This window comes from Pantherophis guttatus, chromosome 16 (assembly GCF_059756535.1).
Source record: "Pantherophis guttatus breed Tessera chromosome 16, ASM5975653v1, whole genome shotgun sequence".
NCBI lineage: Eukaryota > Metazoa > Chordata > Lepidosauria > Squamata > Colubridae > Pantherophis > Pantherophis guttatus.
The window spans coordinates 260,820-280,441 of record NC_142078.1 but is presented as its reverse complement, the minus strand read 5'-3'; the positions used below and the strand labels follow the sequence as shown (position 1 = coordinate 280,441).

Below are 19,622 nucleotides of genomic sequence, written 5' to 3'. Positions count from 1 at the left end.
TGAGTTTGAGTCTGTTTCTGCCCATTCAGGCCCGTACCTTCTCCAGGCAACGGGACATCACGGAAAGGGCATCTCTGGGGTGGTCTGGGGTGGAGATGTATAATTGGGTATCATCAGCATATTGATGATATCTCACCCCAAAGCCACGAATGATCTCACCCAGTGGCTTCATATAGATATTGAAGAGCAGGGGGGAGAGAACCGACCCCTGAGGCACCCCACAATTAAGGGGCCTCGGGGTGGATCTCTGCCCTCCCGCCCATACAAACTGAAAGTGACCCGAGAAGTAGGAGGAAAACCACTGTAAGACAGTGCCTCCCACCCCTAACCCCACAAGTCGCTGCAGTAGGATACCATGGTCGATGGTATCAAAAGCCGCTGAGAGGTCAAGTAGGACCAGGATGGAGGAACAACCCCCATCCCGAGCCCACCAGAGATCATTCACCAGAGCGACCAGTGCCGTTTCCGTGCTGTGACCGTGTCGGAAGCCTGATTGGTACAGGTCAAGGTATTCCGTTTCCTCTAGGAATTCTGGGAGCTGTTGAGCCACCACAGTCTCAACAACCTTCGCGATGAAGTGAAGGTTGGAGACGGGACGATAGTTATTAAGTGAGTCTGGATCCAGGGAACGCTTCTTGAGGAAGGTTTTAGGTTTGTTTGTTTTTTTGACCCTTTTAGAAGGTCCTTGAAGCACTTGGAGGTTTATCTGTGTCCTCAGGGTCACCTGAGTGGTGCAAATGGTTCCTGTAGCCTGGAATTTTTCCTCTGGAAATCCATTCCTACTCCCACACCATGCCAAGGGTCTTCATCCCAAATTGTATAGCTAGAAGTCTGTAGAGATTCTCAGTTCTCCAAGTCATGGTTGTCCCAAAGGTAAGGTGACCAGATTTTAACATTGGTAAAGAGGGACATTGTGGGCGTGGCTTATTTTGTGGGCGTGGCTAGCTGGTCATGTGACTGGGTGGGCATGGCTAGCTGGTCATGTGACCGGGTGGCCATGGCTATGTCTATAGGGTAAGGTGAACAGATTTTAACATTGGTAAGAAGGACACCATTGTGGGCGTGGCTTATTGTGTGGGCGTGGCTTGGAGGCCATGTGACTGGGTGGGCGTGGCTACCTGGTCATGTGACCGGGTGGCCATGGCTATGTGTATAGGGACTACTCAGAGGGCTGAAAAGTCATTTCTGACAGGTCCTCACACTTTTGACTGGTCCTCACACTTATGACCATCCTCACATTTATGCCCGTGCAGCATTCTTAACAACCATGTCACTCATTTCACAACTGCTTCTCTTTAACAAGGTGACAAGATAGGGCAAAAATGTAAAATGTGAGGACAGTTGTAAGTTCGAGGACCGGTCAAAAGTGTGAGGACCAGTCAAAAATAACTTTTTCAGCCCTCTGAGTAGTCCATATGCACAAAAGGACTAACCAGAGAGCTGAAAAAAGTCATTTCTGACAGGTCCTCGCACTTTTGACTGGTCCTCACACTTATGACCATCCTCACATTTATGCCCATGCAGCATTCTTAACAACCATGTCACTCATTTCACAACTGCTTCTCTTCACCATGATGACAAGATAGGGCAAAAATGTAAAATGTGAGGACAGTCATAAGTTCGAGGACTGGTCAAAAGTGTGAGGACCAGTCAAAAATAACTTTTTCAGCCCTCTGAGTAGTCCATATGCATTAAAGGATTACAGCAATAGAGAGGGATGAAGGAATGGAAATTAGAGTAGGAGTGAGGGTAAGAGAGGGAGGAAGAGAGGAGGAGAAGGAGAAAGAAAGAGGAAGTAGGGAGGAGAAAAAGAGGGTGGGGGGAAGAGAAAGTAAGAAAGAAAGAAAAGAGAGAGGTGGTAGGTTTGAGGAGAAAGATTGCTGTACAATAAAAAAGATGAAAGGGAAGAAAGCCAACCCCAAGCAAATATAAAGATATTAAGATAAAGAATGAATTGTTAAACTTTAAAGAATAAAAGAGAACAAATATGAATAAATAGCAATAATTAGAAACACACATACAAACATACAATGTATTTTCTTTGAACAGAATATTTGGCTGGTTCACAAATTTAAACAGCGTTTAGTCATTTCAATTAAATTTACAATTTCTATATTTCCTTTTTGCCATATTTATTCCTCATCTATTTTTTAAAAAAACCAATATTACCCTTCATCCTCATCTCTAATCTTAATCAAATTCAATTTTTCCCTTCTATTCTATATTATACCCCTTCCCATTGTCATCTATTTTTATATCCATCCTCACATTGGTTAATTATGTAATTATGTAATACAGTTGTTTAATACAAATTCAACATTTTAATATAAATCAATTAGTTATAAAACTATCTTTTTTGTATATTAATCAATATGAACATGAATATTCCAATTATTTCCATGCAATCCAATTTCTTACAAATCAATTAATTATATTTACCAATAATAATAAACCAAATAATTTCTCCCATATATTCCTCCGAACCACAACTTAACCATTTCTGCTTTCAACACAATATACAATTAATAGTATCTCAATTATTACAATTCCCTAGTTAAATACAGCTTTTTTTCCTTTGTGTTTTAAAATCTTGAACTCTCCTCCTAAATTTCCCATTGTTTGCAGTTTTTCACCTACCTTTTTTTGGGGAGGAAAAATAAAAATAAAAATAAATCTCTCTCTGCCTCTCGACTCTGGTTTCGGTTTCGTTTCTGAAGCTTAGCTAGGGGGAAAAAAAACTGCTTTACACTGATTGCCTGTAAGGCGGCCCTTTGAAGCCCCGGGCAAGAGTTTAAACAGTTTTTTTTTCTTCTAGCCATCAGCTGGGGCTCAAGAAAAATCGGGACTTTTTTGAAACGCCGCGGGACGCGGGACAAATTGCTCAAAAGCGGGACTGTCCCGCCAAAAGCGGGGCGTCTGGTCACCTTACCCAAAGGTGCTTTTTCACCCGGACTTTCTTGTTTTTTCTTTTGAAATTGCTATCTGCAAATCTAAATTCTTCCATTCCCCACTATCCTGTCAGAGCTGAAGAAACTTCTTTGCTGAGAAGCAAAACCTCTTCAAAGAAAAAACCAAAAAGTCCAGTTGCCTCCTGAAAAAAGCTCCTTTGGGACAACCGTGACCTGGATGTCTGAGAAATCTCCACAGACATCCGGCTGATTGTGTGACAAACCATCATTTATTAAACTTGTACATTGTCAACGATTCTGGGAGGCTTAGGTTGCGGCTCAGGTTACAAGTCTCTCTTTATGGAGCACCGGCGGAAAGTTGGGGAAGGTGAACCCACGGTACTCGGCGATTGCCAGCATCTTTAATAAGCCTAATTCTAGCAAGAGAAGCATCTCCCATTCGCCCAGAGTCCCCATCCACACGCGTTAGCAACGCTGCTGCTGGCCAGGGGAGAGCGGGACAGGGAAGCGCCCTTCGCGCCGCTCGCCTTGTGCAGGCGCCGCCGGAGTCCCGGGGGGGGGGGCATCGGGGCAGCGACCCACACCTAGCTGCTCTTGTGGGGACGGAGGCGGAAAACCAGCCAGACCGGGGTCGGGACCCTGTTGGGGGAGGCGCGGCTGACGCCCCGGACCAGAGCCGGCCTTCCACCTTGCCCAGGGCGGCTCCCGCAGACGGAGCGCAGCCTGTCCCACAGCCAGAGAAGCGGCCCCGCTGCCCGCTGCCCCTCGTCCCGGAGTCTCCATTGGCAGGCGGCGGCGGCGGCTGAGCGGGGCTGCGAGAAGCGGGGCGGCTTCGGCGCCGGCCAAGGGCAAGCGAAGTAAGGCCGCCGCCGCCGTTTCGGGGCTCTCTGAGCGCGGGACCGGCCTCCCACCCACTTCCCCGCGCCAGAAGCGGCACCTGCTGAGGGGGCGGGTCCGGCGCGGTGGAGGGGGGGGTCAGAGGAGTGACGGCGCCCCCGCGGGGCCGCGTGGCGCGTGCGCGCCTCCTCCTCCCCCTCCTCTCGCCGAGAACGGCGGCGCGCATCCTTCGCTCCCGCCCGTCGGCAGCGCCCGAGCCCGCCGCGTCGCTCTGCCCTTTAGCCGCGGCCGGAGGCGCCGCCGCTCGAGCGAGCCTCTCTTGCCGGCCGAGCCCAGCTTTCCCGGGGCGGCAGGTGCGGGGGTGGCGCGGCTTCAGACTCGGCCGCGACTGGCGGGCGGCTCTCCCCGGAGGGTCTCGGCGGCGGCGCAGCCAGCGGGAAAGCAGCTCCGTGCCGGCCGGCCGCCTCCCTCGCTCCCCGATGTGCCCCCGGCGGAAGCCCCGGCCAGCGGCGGTGCGCGCCTGAAGCAGACGGGCAGCTGCGCCGGCGAGTCCCGCTCCCTTCCAGGCATCGGAGGTAAGAGATGGACGGCTGTGCCTTCTCTGCCCGCCACCCCCCACCGCGGCTCCAGAGGCTCCGCTGCCCCGCCGCCGCCGCCTCGCGCAGCCTCGGCTCTGCTGCCGCGGCTCCAGCTCCGGCCGCGCGTGACAGAGGGGACGGCGGAGCTTTTCCCGGAGGTGCCGCGGCGGCACTGCCGGTCGCCCAGGATGCGGGGCTCGCTGCCGCCAGATGCGGCCCGCGCCGCTTCCCGAAACTGGAGCCGCCGAGGGACGGCCGGGCGCGGGAGGCAGGGAGCCGCTCGGGCGTTGCAAGCCGGAGCAGCCTCCGCCACCCGCGAGAGCCGCTTCCCGGAAGGCGGAGGGGGGCGGAGGCGGTGCCCAGCCCGGGCCTGGCCTTTTCGGGCTGCGGGAGCCTCTACGGGCGCCGGGCAGAGCAGCCGAGAATGTGGGGGTGGGGGTGGGGGATCGGGGAGCCTCGGCTTGGTCCGGAGTTGGGCAGAGAGCGGCCCGGACCGTGGCTCAGGCCGAGGGGCAACCGCCAGGCTTCTTTGCTTGGCCAACTGAACCATCCGAAGCCGAGACGGGCGCCTGTTGGGAGGAGCGGGGAAAGTGCTTTATCCCCCCCGCGGCGCTTTCCGGGCCTTTATTCCTCACGCCCCGAAGAGAAAGGCCGCCGAAAGGAAGGATGCTGGAGGCATCTCAAATCACAGCCAGGCCGGACAAAGCGCCCCGGCTCCCTGCCTAAATCCTCGGCCCAGGCCAAGGAGGATGCAGTTTCCGGAAAGGCCGGAGATCTGCGGCCACAGGTGTGGGGACAGGAGTAGGCCCGGGGGGCTTTCAAGAGGTACCTGGAGGACAGGTGTGTGGAGGACCTTTGCTGGGCTGCAAGAGGGCAGGAAGGGTTCAGTTGACCTTGGCTTGCCCCAGCAGGCTCTGCTCCTTAGTCGGACTTGTCTTGGTCTCTCTGAAGGCAGAAGTGCTGGGGCCGGAAGCCCTGGAGGAGAACTGCAGTGGGCCTGGGGTGTGAACAGAGGGTGAAGGAAGAGGCAGGCCCTGTTTGTGGTGGGAAGGGCTTGTGCCTCAACCCTTCTGAGAGAAGGGCTTGGAGACCACCACCCAACCCCAACCCCGTTTGGGCAAGAGGGTCACCCTCACCCTGCTGTTCTATGGGGAACAGCATCATTGGTTCCTTGCAAGCTCCAGGAAAGAAGGGCAGATTCTCCACAGGGCATCCAGAGACTGACCAGGCAGCTTTTCAGGACAGAACAGGAGTGGGAATTGACCAGAGCTCACAGCCAAGTTTGTGTGTGTGTGTGTATGGATGGAAAGGTGAGCAACTTTATTTGCAGGGTTGGAGAGAAAGGGCAGGAGACCAGAAAATGTTTTGATCAAATGAAACAGGGAGCTCAGCTCAGGGAAAGCAATAGCCCTGCTTTGCTGTGGGGCAGGGGTGGGGGGAGATTCTCCCAAATGGATCCTTTCAGGGATTGGGGTGTCACTAAGCACCCGAGTCTGAGAATTTGCTCATTTTCAATTCCGCATCTGCATTTTGATGGCTGCCCACAAATCGTGGGCTGCGTGTTTGGTGCCTGCTCTCCATATGATGCCAAGTGTGGGGAGGAGGAGTGTGACTGTGAGGTTAGGTTTTGTTTTGCTGTGCTTGTTACAGCTGCAGCTCCTCTTCTCTTTATTCATCCTGGGGATTTCCAGGTCCCTGAGAGGGTCCTGCTTGCGGCACCTTGTCTTTTGGGGGGAGGGGGGAAATAGTTGAGCTCTTACTTCTGCTATCCTGTCAACGAGCTCCCCCCAGAGATACAGAAGATTCCGGATCTGCGCACTTTCCGCCGTGCCCTCAAAACATTCCTGTTTCAGCAGGCCGGCCTGGCCTAACTTTCCCTTTATATTGCTTTTTGATTTTATTTTAAACTGGGATATCTTGAATTATCTAGGACCAGAATGTTTAGTATATTTTAATTGGTTTTTTATTATTAACGTTTGTATTACATGTATTTTTATCGTTCGCTGTTCACCGCCCTGAGTCCCTCAGGAATAGGGCGGTATATAAATTTAATAAATAAATAAATAAATAAATAAATAAGTGGGGATGAGCAGGGGGACCTGGCTGGCTGGACTGTCCACAGGTATGTAGTTTGGTTGCTAGTCCATTGTTTGGCTCCACAAATACGTCCTGCCATGCACTTTTTTAAATCAAAGAAATGAAGTAACAGATTGGTGACAGCACAATAAAGAACGTGTGTATATTGCAGTGATTAAACTAAACATCACGGAAGTTGGAAAAAAGCATTCATTAAACACGAGCATAAAATCCCTTTGGCCCTTAAACTCAGGGAGACCTTTTTGAAACATGTTTGGATCATAAACCAGAGGATTTTCCTCCAGTTCACCCAGAAAGTAAGTCCTAGAAGCAGCAGCCAAGGTCACAGCTGGATGAACTCAGCCTTGTTATTTAGAAGGCTGAGTGAAGCATGTTTTGAACTCATGCTTCTCTGGCACCCACTCCTTCTGAGTGTCTCTTCCATCCCAGAACTGTCCACCTCTGGTTTTTGAGTCCACAGCCATGTTGCAACCAGACCCATGTCCCATGCCAGCCCAGCTGTGGCAAGATGGTGGTCAGTCCAGTGCATGTACAGCATTTCCACTATGTCATTGGAGCCAAACAAGAAAAAATGCAGGCCAAATGCAAATTGTTGTTGCTAACCTATGGCTGATTTTCTGCTTTTTTCTATCTTCCATGTTGGCCAACAACAATGAAAAGCATGAAACAATACAAAATTAAAGCAATGCACATTAATCTCCAAATTAGAATTCTTGTTAAAACAATTAGCCCTTAAGAGTTTGGAGAAAAAGAAGTAGGTTACGGTGTTCCTAAAACCTGAGAGACACAAAGAGGCTCAAGAATCCCTCATGCCAGAATAGATTTCCTAAACGTGTGGATATCTGGGAGGGTGGGAGGGTGGAGACCAAAGCTGAGGGAGCATTTTGGGCGGATGGAGTGGCTCATTGGGGGAGGGGGGGTGTTCTGCCAAGAGTCAGGTTCTGCCACATTTAGTGCCAGTTAAAAAGCAGAAATTTGTTTGCAAGGCTCATCTTTGTGCCAAGATTTATTTGGTTAGCTGGCAGCCAAAGGAAAGGAGACCAGCCATTGTTCCTTGCGGCAGCTTTGGAAAATTTGGTCTCTTTGATAATTTGGTTTAGGTCCCCAAAATGAAATCCCACAAATTCCTCCTCATAAGATAGAAGATAGACACTATCAAATGTGAGTTCAGAACTAAAATATTGACAGGCTTCTTCCAATCAAAATCTTCTTCTGATAAAATATGAGTGTGTTTGAATGTAATGTTCAGATTATGGTCCCTGTATTCCCTCCTACATTTCTCTCATTGCCATATTTCAGTGGTTTATGTTTCAGTAATGAAAACTGCTTTAATGGATTTGTGTTGGGGGGGAGGGGAAATAAAGCAAACATATTTAATGTAATCCAAATGTCATATTCAAAGAATTTTTAAAAGTTGCTCTGATTTTTTTATTTTTTATTTTTTATTTTCAAATCAAAATGTTTTCTGAGTATTGGTTTCCCCCTGTTTACTTTGTGTCCTTCTCTGAGCAATGCTGGCTAAATCAGATCTCATGTTGGAGAGGAAAATGAAGAAAAATATGGAGGAGGCCATTCCCTCGACTTATCTGGTTCTCTTTGTGTCATTTGCAACCCTTGGGGCTACTCAGTTTGAGCCCTCAGGGGAGCCCACAGTCAGTTAAACATGAAATGAGAAAAACAATAAAAAAACAGTCAGTCAGATGATCAGTTAGAAATCGGGTGAAAGAGAGGCACCCTCTGCTGTGACTGAGACGAGGGGGCAGGGACATCTTCCTATGGGGGGGGCATGGATGCATACAGAAGAGGTTGGGTTTTGGGAGAGAGTCCTGAAAATGAATTCCCATGAAGGAATGGCCCCTTCCATTTTGGGGGGCCAAATTTTTTCCATTTTGGCCGGCCTTTGCATGGGGAGTCCCGTGGCTGGTTTGCCACAAAGGGGGCAGATTCGTCATCCCACTTTACCAGCACTGTGTGCAGGTTGTGCTGTAATAGTCTCTCAAGTCTATTGAACCTTAGATGAGCATTACATCCTACACACACACACCCCATTTAGCTCTCTATTCTTTCCAACTTGGTGAGATAAACTCGCCAAGATTCACGAGTTCGGGCATCGATCCTGCCAGGCAGCATGGTGGATAGCAGCCCAGATTGCGGAAGCTGCTACTTCCAAAGTGGTCACAGAGGTTGTGTCTTTCAGGACCATTGCCACTGGCTATGGCCTTGGAGAAACCCAGTGCAGTGGGAGTCCTCCAGAATTGCCAACTTTGCCCATGAGGCTTCTGGGGAAACACTCCTAATCCAGACTCTGCCTTGGTCTCATTTGTGATGGACTATATTGTGTGTTTATTGTGTCAGTGTCAACCCTTAACCATGTTGATAAACTTTCTTCAGCACCATCTGTTTCCAGACTGGCCTTTGGGCTCTTCCAATGTGGACCCATCACTCTTCCAATCCAGTGGACCCATCACTGTTGCAGTTGAGACCAGCAATACGGAGTGGCTGGGTCTTTGCATTTTTTTTGGACCCTTCAAGTCAGTGTTGATTCCTGGGGACTGTCTGGACAAGTCACAACAGTTTCCTTGGCAACCTTTTTTTGGAAGTGATTTCCCTTGCTTTCTTCCTAAGACTGAGAAGTGCCTGGACCAAGGCACACAACTGGCTTTATGCCTAAGGCAGAACTAGAACTCGCACCCTTCTGGTTTCTAGCCTTGTGCCGTAACTGCCATACCACATCCCTCCCCCCCACGATCTCTGCATATTGGGTACAAAATATGATTTTTGAGCCTTGTAATTTGTGCTTCAAGTAAGTTCTTTGGACTGATTAGTTTTATGATGCATTCGTTGGTTTTCTTGGCTATTCATGATATTCTCAGGAATTTCCTTTATCAGCAAAGTTTAAAAGCATCTGCATTCTATCTTGCTTCTTCAAAGTCCAATTTTAGCTTCCATAGAGCTTGCCTTTTTGGTTTTATTGTGCAATGTACTTGAGTCAGTTTGAAAGTAGGCGGTGCCTAATTGAATAAATGTTTAAAAATATGAATATCTTTTCCAAAGTTACCCTACCAAATCCTGGTCTGTGGCATACGTTTTGACTGCTGCTCCTTTTGTTGCTGATAGGTATCTGATCCATGTTGCCCACTGAGTTGTTCTACAGATTTGCTGGCATAGTTTAGTTACCAATAAAAGAGAATATTTGTAGCTCAGGGAGGGTCAAAAGGTGCTCTCTGAGTTTGGTTGTTTTCTTACAGACATTTCATTACCAAACTAGGCAACATCATCAATGCCAGTCACTGATGATGTTCATTAGTTTGGGTAATGAAATTCTGCAAGGAAACAACCAAACTCAGAGAGCAGCAAGGACCACCAGAGTTTATTTAGCATCTTTCTTGATTCTTCTGTTGCTCCTTGAATTCCTGTGGGCTTCTGACTTCATAGTGACCAGAGCGTTTCTCTAACATTGTCTTCTAAACTTTCTTGTAAACAGGGAAGATTCTCTGAGGAATCTTGGAGGTTGATATCTCCACTGTGCAGAATTTCATCTTTCAGCTTTGCGTGTTGTTCTTTGAAGCAGTTTCCACCTGTAGGTTGGTGTCTTTTAGCACACCAGTTTGAATTTGGAGAGCTTTGGGAAATTATCCTGGTTTGTATGCATCAGTTTCCATCTCGGGTTTTGTTCTAAGATTGCTTCTTCAGGCTTCTAACAGTCTCTTAAATGCTGTGTTAAGCTTCCTTCCTTGTCCATTTCTTGATTTTATTCCACAGTTTTTATGGTTCCTTAACAGGGAAGTTCAGGGCTTCAAAAGCAATTCCTCACTGGTAACATTTCTTCAAATCAAATTGTGGACATTGGTTAGCTTCACTTGGAACTGCACATACACAGTGGATGATGTGGTCCAGAGATAGCATCTGGGCATATCTTTGGTAATATAACTGAGCTTTTCCATCTCCATGTCTCAATAATACGGTTAATGTGATTTCTGTGTGCTCCATCTGGTGAAGTCCACATCCACAGGTTTCTTACGGCCTCTTTTTGCACACTCTCAGACTGTGCTGGAAGATCTTTCCCCTTAAGAGGGTTTTGTGTACAGATTGTCAGGTTTCGGTGCTATCTTGAATAAACTTCATTCTCAAGCGCAAGCTGTCTAATGAATCATTTTATTTTTAAGAATAGCAGAATCCGACATTTCTGATTCAAATTGCAGCCAAACTGGCCCCTCCTTCCAACCCCCTCCTCTTCCGCTCTCCAACCCCAATGTCCCATTGGCCATCATACAGATCCATCTCTACATCCCGGCACGTTCTTTTCACAGGAATGCAGCCCCCATCCTCGTCTCCCAGGAAACACTATCTGTACATACAAAACTAGGTAAAAGTTCATCTCAGCAATAAATCAAGCTTCCGCTCTTTCTGCTTCAACTTGTTATGTCAGCGCTGGAAGAAAGCCTAATTTGGAACGCTGACATAGATATCATAATTGCTCCTCATTAGTAGGAGGTCATCTGTGACCAGTTTGGTCCCTATTGAGAGCCACGGATTTTGAGACCTGATGTATGTCCCAGTCCCAACTCTCCAGCAGTTCACAGCTAAGACAAGAAAAAAACTTGATATACTGTAGCGTCATCGAGGGCCTAGAGTTCAAATAGCAGTTAGATTTTTATACTGCTCTACAGTGCTTTACAGCACTACCCGGGGCAGTTTACAATGTTAGCATTATTTACATATTTCCCCCAACGATCTGGGTCCTCATTTTTCCGACCTCAGAAGAAAGGCAGGCTGAGTCAACCCTGAGCCCATCAGGACTGAACTTGTGGCTGTGGGCAGAGTTTGCCAGCAATACTACATTCTAACCGCTGTGTCACAATGGCAAATCTGGGAAAATGAGTTTAAACCTATGCCTGATAAATCTCAATAAAGACAAAAACAGGTCACATAGCGCCTCCTCCTGGCCAGTAGCATTTATAACATAGAAGGTTTGTTTTGGTTTTTAATTTTTTTATAACTAAAAGTTTACACTGCATGATTCCAAGTGACTCTGGGCAATTTTGAAATTTACAGAGAACAATAAAACAATTAAATGATAAAAGCAAAAGGCAAAAGATGGTGAAAACCAGGAAACAACAATAAGCATCTTGCACTACTCAGAAGAGCTGGGTCTTTAGGCCCCTTCGAACCATGGGTGGGGCCTCATTCTAGAGGGCTGCTACCAGAGAGAAAGGCCACTGTTGGGCATTACTTAATCAAAGGAGCCCAGAGCGCACCAATCCTGCCAGATTGAATTGGCCAGGAAGATACCTGAGGGCACAAGCAGTCCCTCAGGTACCCAGAAGGACTGCCATGAAGGACTTCACGGGTAATGACTGGCAAGTTGAATTGTTCTGGAAATTTGGCAGCCAGTGCAGCTCGTGGAGCAGAGACGAGCATCTTGCATTCTGGGCCAGCTGAGGCTTCTGGATAACTCTGTGGGGAGCTCATTGCGGTAGTCAAGTCACAAGGTGCCCAGGAAAGACTTTTGGACAACGGTTAACCATGAAGGAATCATGGGATAGGTAAAAATGAAAAATGATTCTCCTGCTTTATCTCCATTTCCTGTATTGTGCAATCCAATTTAAATTAATTTTGTCTTTATTTCTATAAGAGGAGCCCTGGGCAGCTCACAGCATAAAAATAAAACAAAACAAAAAATAAACACTAGTGCCAACAACTTGTGGTGCGCCCAAAGCAACCCCCCCCCCCGAGCGCCTGCTGGGCTCCCACCTGGCTCTGACTCAACCCCCAGGTGAGGTTTTCTTCCTTCCTGTATCCAACTTCGGCCTTCTCAAGCAACTAGTGGCCTCTCCTCCCAGTACATGGTCGGCTGATTTCAGATTGAACCTGATGATAAAACTCTCGACCTCCTCCTCCTCTGCTTCCTCAGCTCCAGCTGAGGAACATAAATTTGGATCATTGTCCTATTAAAGGGCTGTCGGTGAAGTCTAATTGCTATTATCTGGTCAGTGATTGCATTGTGCTGTTTTTCCTCGGAAAGCAATGCTGCTCCTTTGATGGGCGGGTTTTCTCGCCCTGAATAATAAACCGGGTGATCTTCTGACTGAAAGTCCCACCTCAACTGGGCATCGGCACCCAGATCTTCAGAATGCTTTCATGTAGTCATGTCAGAAATTCCGTTAGTGGTCTGAGGGATCCTCGACCTTTCTCAGTCTCATGTTGAGTGCCATCATCTGACAGTCTCTGGTCAATCAGTTTTTTTTTTTATTTGATTTATATGCCGCCCTTCTCCGGAGACTCAGGGCTTGATAACATACCAAGAACGGTTGCAGGAACAAGTAAGAGAAGGACCAGGGGAGACAGGATAGCAGTCTTCCAATATTTTGAGGAGCTGCCACAGAGAGGAGTGGGTCAAGCTATTCTCCAAAGCACCCGAAGGCCAGACAAGGAACAATGGATGGAAACTGAACAAAGAGAGATTCAAGCTGGAAATAAGAAGGAACTTTCTGACAATGAGAGCAATCAACCCATGGAACCTTGCCTTCAGAAGTTGTAGGAGCTTCATCACTGGAGGCTTTCGAGAAGAGACTGGATTGCCATCTGTCAGAAATAGGGTCCAGAAGTGAAATCTAAATATATTTACCACCAGTTCTGTGGGTGTGGCTTGGTGGGCGTGGCAGGGGAAGGATATTGCAAAATCTCCATTCCCACCCCACTCGGGGGCCAGCCAGAGGTAGTATTTGCCGGTTCTCCGAATTGCTCAAAATTTCTGCTATCAGTTCTCCAGAATCTGCTGGATTTCACCCTTGGGCTTGGGCAGGGGGTTGGACTAGATGACCTACAAGGTCCCTTCCAACTCTGTTAATCTGATACTATCTTCTCTCCATGAGGTTCAGCATGCACATGGCCACCTTTGCCCCTGTCCCTTAAAAAAGCCTCTTTTCCCAGCCTCCTCCTCCATGGCTACCGAAGTGCCTGCTGGGCAACTTCTCTCCTTGGGGGGCCCTGCTGGGAGTCTGTTGCTCTTGGTACCTACTGCTGCTGTGTTTGTCCTTCACACACACACACACACACACACACACACACACACACACACACGTATTGCAGATAATGAAATAACCAAGCTCAGAGAGCAGCAAGGTCTACACAGTTCTCTGCCTTCTTCCCCCACTCCCCTCACACACACACACACACACTCACACGTATTGCAGATAATGAAATAACCAAGCTCAGAGAGCAGCAAGGTCTACACAGTTCTCTGCCTTCTTCCCCCACTCCCCTCACACACACACACACACACTCACACGTATTGCAGATAATGAAATAACCAAGCTCAGAGAGCAGCAAGGTCTACACAGTTCTCTGCCTTCTTCCCCCACTCCCCTCCTAAATTGGCTTCATTTCCTGGTTTCTAGCATGAGGCCTTAAGCACTACATGGAGCTGGCTTTCTGGGTGAGGAAGAGGACCTGGATAGCAAGATAATAAGAATTTTTGTAGCCCGGATGTGGCAGTGCTGACGAGGCACAGAGCGGGAAGCTAGTCATGGAAATGGAGTGGGGCAGTCAGAAATTCTGGACTGTCTTCACATTGAAGAGTGGAACAGGGGAAGGATACCAGAAAGGAGCCCCCCTGCCCTCCCCTTCCTGGCCAGTAGAGGCAGGTCTATTGCATTTTTGGAACCCTTTGACTTGATTTGTTTTCTAAATCATGTTTGTGTAGAAGGTAAGAGATGGTTGCGGAAGCTGCTGCTGCATTTACAGAGGAATTTTCCCACCTCCAATTTTGTTTGCAATAGTTTTGCCTGGGAAATTGTGTTGTGGATTAACATACTGATGAATGCATACATTTGAACACCTTAATTTGGACATAAGAGCCTGTAGTACAGTGGACTAAGTACTGTTATTAACATCCACTGCTTGCAATTACTGCAAGTTCAAATCTCACCAGGCTCAAGGTTGACTCAGCCTTCCATTTATTTATTTTTTTAAATTTGATTTATATGCCACCTTTCTCCGGAGACTCAGGGTGGCTTACAATGCATTAAGCAATAGCCTTCATACTTTTGTATATTTATGCAAAGTATAAATATACAAACCCCCGACAAACTGGGTCCTCAATTTACCTACCTTAGAAAGCATGGAAGACTGAGTCAACCTTGAGCCTGGTGAGATTCGAATTTACAGTAATTGCAGACAGCTGGTGTTAATCACAATGCTATCAGTCTGCTGAGCCACCAGGCCCTTTCAAAGGTAGGTGAAATGAGGACCCAGATTGTGGGGGCAATAAGCTGACTTTGTATAAATATACAAAAGTATGAAGGCTATTGCTGAATGCATTGTAAGCCGCCCTGAGTCTCCGGAGAAGGGCGGCATATAAATTAAATAAAAAAAAAAAATTGTCTCTCTCTGCACAAGAGACCAAGAGCAATATGGCCATTAACATTGGTATCTAACAGCAACGGGGCATCCCAGGCCAAAAATGATCCCAATAGTTATTCAGTCTGAGTTATTCAGTCGGTTGTTCACGTTCTCAAAGTTGCTCTTTGTTTTTACATTAGTTTTTCTTTTAAATTTTCTTCAATTCAGTTCAATTCATATTTGGCTGGCTGGTTTCTGCTCTTTTGTAAGAGCCAGTCGACCATCTGCAATTATTGCTGCCTCCCTCCTTGGGACCAGACGGCCCAAGAGGACAGCTGAGGTGGGTTGCAGCGGACTTTCCTTTCTGCCAGCCGCAGAAGCAGGGACCCCAGTTTATTGAGAAGGGCCAGAAGCAGGCTGTTGAGAAGGGCCCTGGTGGACACTGGTTGGTCGCAGAGGGGCAGCCACACCAGGAACCCGAAGGCTGTGAGGTCATCCTATTGGCTGGCACTGTGCTGATCTCTCCCCTCCCCCCCAAGAGCTGCTCTACTTTGTCAATTTGCAAAACTGGGGGAAGAGGCTTTGCTGATCCAGGAAGGTGCCACTTCTGAAAGTCATTTTAGGAAATCAGCACATATTAGAGGAGCATCTCGGAGACCTTGAACAGAAGGGAGGTTTGTGGCATCTCAGCCCTAGAAGCTGAGGTCATCCTCCTCCTTCAGCATTGTCCCCAAGGTCTCTGTCCCACCCCTCAGGGACTTCCTGTTTTGCTCCCACTCCTCTCTTGCATAAGGACACAGGAACCAGCTTCCAGCATGCTCAAAGACCCCCTCCTCCTCCACTGTTTCTTTCCTGATGCAGTTTCCTCCTCCAATCGCCCCTCCCCAGTCCTTCCTCTCAATTTCTTTTTTTTGTCTGGACACACCAAGTGTAGAAGTGTGTAATATTACACATAGTATGTTATATGTTGCTAATCTGGGTTTAGCAGATTGTGTAAACTGAGGCTATGTGTTTGGGAAGCACAGAAAGCAGATTCTTTCAGCAATCAAACAGCATGTTGTACGAATCCTTCCACTGGGTGGCCTGTATGAAACATACCTGCCAGTATTAAAAATAGTGGAGACATTCCAGCCTTAAGCTGAATTGAGGGTATACCAACTGAAATTAACAGTTATGTCTTATATCCTTATGTATGTACACTGAGAGCTTATGCACCTCCTGTGTTCAATCATTCTTGGCCAATAAACCTGTCCTGTCCTATCCTATCCTATCCTATCCTATCCTATCCTATCCTATCCTATCCTATCCTATCCTATCCTATCCTATCCTATCCTATCCTTTCTAAATTCTTCATTCCATCCTCCCCTCCCCCCTCCCCTCCCCACTGGGCAGCTGCAGACTCTGGCTGTTCCCTAGGAAGCCTCTCTGGGTCCAGCCATTCCCCCATATCGGTAGAGCTTCTGAGGTGAACAGCTCCTTTGAGATTTTGCAATATAGCTGGTGACTTAAGATACCTGGGGGACATCACCAACAATTAGCTTCTTTGACCCCTTTTATCCTGCTTAGATCCTTTTGACCAACTAGCTTCCCTTTGAGGACAAGATCAAAGCAAACAAAGAAGTAAAGTCTGCCTTTCCTTTGATTTTCTTCTGATGGAGACAAAAAAGCTGTGTTTTGTTGCCTTTAGGTTATTTTTTTCCCCTGCAGGTATTGTTACTTGTATGTCTCTTTGATCAGTGGAGAGCTCTCTCTACATGCCACTGTTTCCTAAGTGCCCTCCCCCCCGCCCCAATTTTCCTTACTGGTGGGTGGGTGGTCTTTGGGCCAACCATCCTGCACTGTCTTTATTCTGCCTGTGTGATCCTGAGTAGCCCTTGTTGAAATTGTCCCTTCTGAAATCCACTGTTCCTGAGTGTTAGTTTATTTAACAACCTGGACTGGAAGTTGACACGGTCACTTTTTCCAAAGAGGGCGATTCCATCAGTACTGTGGGTGGGAGGGGCAGAGATGGTGGGAGCAGGGGGCCATATCGTGTTGTGGGGGCACGCACCCGCTGTCTTCAAGCGGTGGCGTGCTCCGGTCCCCAATGCTCTCCTCGTTCCCTGGGTTGTCCAGAGCCTCAGAGCCCGAGCCTTAGGCTGATGCTGTGCAACGCCAGGTCCTTGGTCAACAAAACCCTCCTCATTTGCGAGCTGATTCAGGAGGGGGGAGCGGACCTGGCGGGTATTACAGAGACCTGGTTGGGCCAGGAGGGGGGGTCATAAAGGAAGGTCTTGATCCTAGGGAGGCCACTGTACCTCAGATAGCCAGATGTGAGCCTCTCCTTGTGAAGTGGGGTCATGGGATGCAGGTGGGCTTGCTCCCTGCCGCGTGGTAGCGGCCCTGCCCGAGCTCCTCAACGTAATAGCCGGGGTGGCGGTTGATACCCCCAGGCTTTTGGTCATGGGGGATTTCAACCATCGGTTTTCACCGTCTGAGGTGGCTCGGGAGTTCATGGCTTCCATGACAGCCATGGACCTGACCCAGTTAATTCATGGCCCTACTCACATGGGAGGACACACTCTGGACTTGGTTTTTGTCTCTGATCAGTGGTTGAATGGCCTAGATACAGGGGATATAGCCATCGAACCCTTGTCATGGTCAGACCATTCTCTCCTTAGGCTTGACTTTCTGACTGCTACACCCCACCACAGGGAGGCGGAACCGATTAGGTGGTTCGGCCCCAGGCGCCTGATGGATCCTGATAGGTTCCAAATGGAGCTTGGACTCTGGCTCACGACTCGACTGAAGACCTGGTGGCCGCCTGGGATAGGACAGCCGCTGGTGCTTTGGACCGGGTCGTGCCTTTGCGGCCTCTGACCCAGCGCCGAACCTGTCCAGTTCCTTGGTTCTCTGAGGAACTGAGGGAGATGAAGCGCCGGAAAAGACGCCTAGAGAGTGGTTGGAGGGCTAGTCGTTCCAAATCCGACCGAACACTGGTGAGGTCTCATATTAAGACCTACTTAGTGGTGATAAAAGCGGCAAAGTGTAATTACTTTTCCGCTCTTATTGCATCGGCAGATAACCGCCCAGCTGCCCTGTTTAGGGTGACTCGCTCCCTTCTCCACCTGGGAGCGTGGGAAGACCCCTTGCAAGGGCGTGCTGAGGATTTTGCGCATTATCTGCACGATAAAATCGCTCAAATTCGGGAAGGCTTGAACTCTGACTGGGTAGGTTTAGGCGGGATGTCTGAGGCGGGACTTGAGAATGTTATCTGGGATGAGTTTGACCCTGTAACTCCTGAGGACGTGGACAGGATGCTGGGGAGGTTGAACGCAACAACATGTTTATTGGACCCGTGTCTCTTCTGGCTGGTGCTGGCTACCCAGGAGGTTACACGAGGCTGGCTCCAGAGGATTATAAACGCTTCTTTGAGTGAGGGTTTCCTGCCTCCCACCTTGAAAGAGGCAGTGGTGAGGCCCCTCCTCAAGAAGCCCTCTCTGGACCCAGCTGTTTTGGCAAATGTCCAGTCTCCAACCTTTGCTTTGTGTCGAAGGTTGTTGAGAGTGTGGGGGCATGACAACTTCCCCAGTACCTGGGGATGAAACTGTCTATCTAGATCTGTTCCAATCCGGCTTCAGGCCTGGGTACAGCATGGAAACGGCATTGGTCGCATTGATTGATGATCTCTGGAGGGCTTGGGACAGGGGCTGCTCCTCTGTTCTGGTCCTATTAGACCTCTCAGCGGCTTTTGATACCATCGACCATGGTATATCATGCTGCGCCGGCTGGAGGGGTTGGGACTGGGAGGCACCGTTTTATGGTGGTTCTCCTCCTATTTCTCCAACTGGTTGCAGTCTGTGTTGGCAGGGGGGCAGAGGTCAACCTCAAGGCACCTTGTTTGTGGGGTGCCGCAAGGGTCGGTCCTCTCGCCTCTCCTGTTCAACATTTATGTGAAGCCGCTGGGTGAGATCATCCGTGGTTTTGGAGTGAAGTGTCATCTGTACGCTGATGACACTCAGCTGTACATCTCCACCCCAGACCACCCCAATGATGCCCTTGAAGTGATGTCCCAGTGCCTGGAGGCCGTGTGGGTCTGGATGAGGAAGAACAGGCTCCAACTCAACCCCTCCAAGACCGAGTGGCTGTGGTTGCTGGCGTCCCGATATAGCCAGCTGGTGCCATCACTGGCTATTGGGGGCGAATCGCTGGCCCCCACGGAGAGGGCTCATAACTTGGGCGTCCTCCTGGATGCACAGCTGTCTTTAGAAGAGCATATGATGGCCGTGGCCAGGGGGGCTTTTTATCAGGTTCGCCTGATACGCCAGTTGCGCCCCTTTCTGGATTGGGACTCCTTATGCACGGTCACTCATGCCCTCATCACTTCCCGCCTGGACTACTGTAATGCTCTCTACATGGGGCTCCCCTTGAGGAGCACCCGGAGGCTCCAACGGGTCCAGAATGCGGCCACTCGGGTGATTGTGGGGGCGACATGGTGCTCCCATGTAACACCTCTCCTGCGCGAGCTGCACTGACTTCCGGTGGTCTTCCGGGTGCGCTTCAAGGTATTGGTTCTCATCTTTAAAGCGCTCCATGCCTTAGGGCCTGGGTATCTACGAGACCACCTTCTGCCACCGATAACCTCCCACCGGCCAATACGCTCCCACAGAGAGGGTCTCCTCTGGGTGCTGTCAGTCAAAAAATGTCGACTGGCAGCCCCCCAGGGGGAGAGCCTTCTCTGTGGGGGCACCTGCCCTCTGGAACGAGCTACCCCTAGGGATACGACTGATCCCGGACCTCCGTACTTTCCGCCGGGCCCTGAAGACATTTCTATTTCAGCAAGCTGGGCTGGCTTAAAATTTTTAAATGGTTAATTTTA

The 19,622-nt window shown here is 49.0% G+C and overlaps 1 protein-coding gene across 1 annotated transcript in view; it reads left to right on the top strand.

Moving 5' to 3' along the window:
- The first annotated feature begins 3,768 nt into the window (after positions 1 to 3,768).
- The window catches only part of FAM163B (family with sequence similarity 163 member B), a 50,961-nt gene continuing 35,107 nt past the window's right edge, over positions 3,769 to 19,622 (top strand). Inside the window, exon 1 of the mRNA XM_034427201.3 lies at positions 3,769 to 4,321. The gene's annotated coding sequence lies outside the window, so the exon portion shown is untranslated. The remainder of the gene's footprint in view (positions 4,322 to 19,622) is intronic.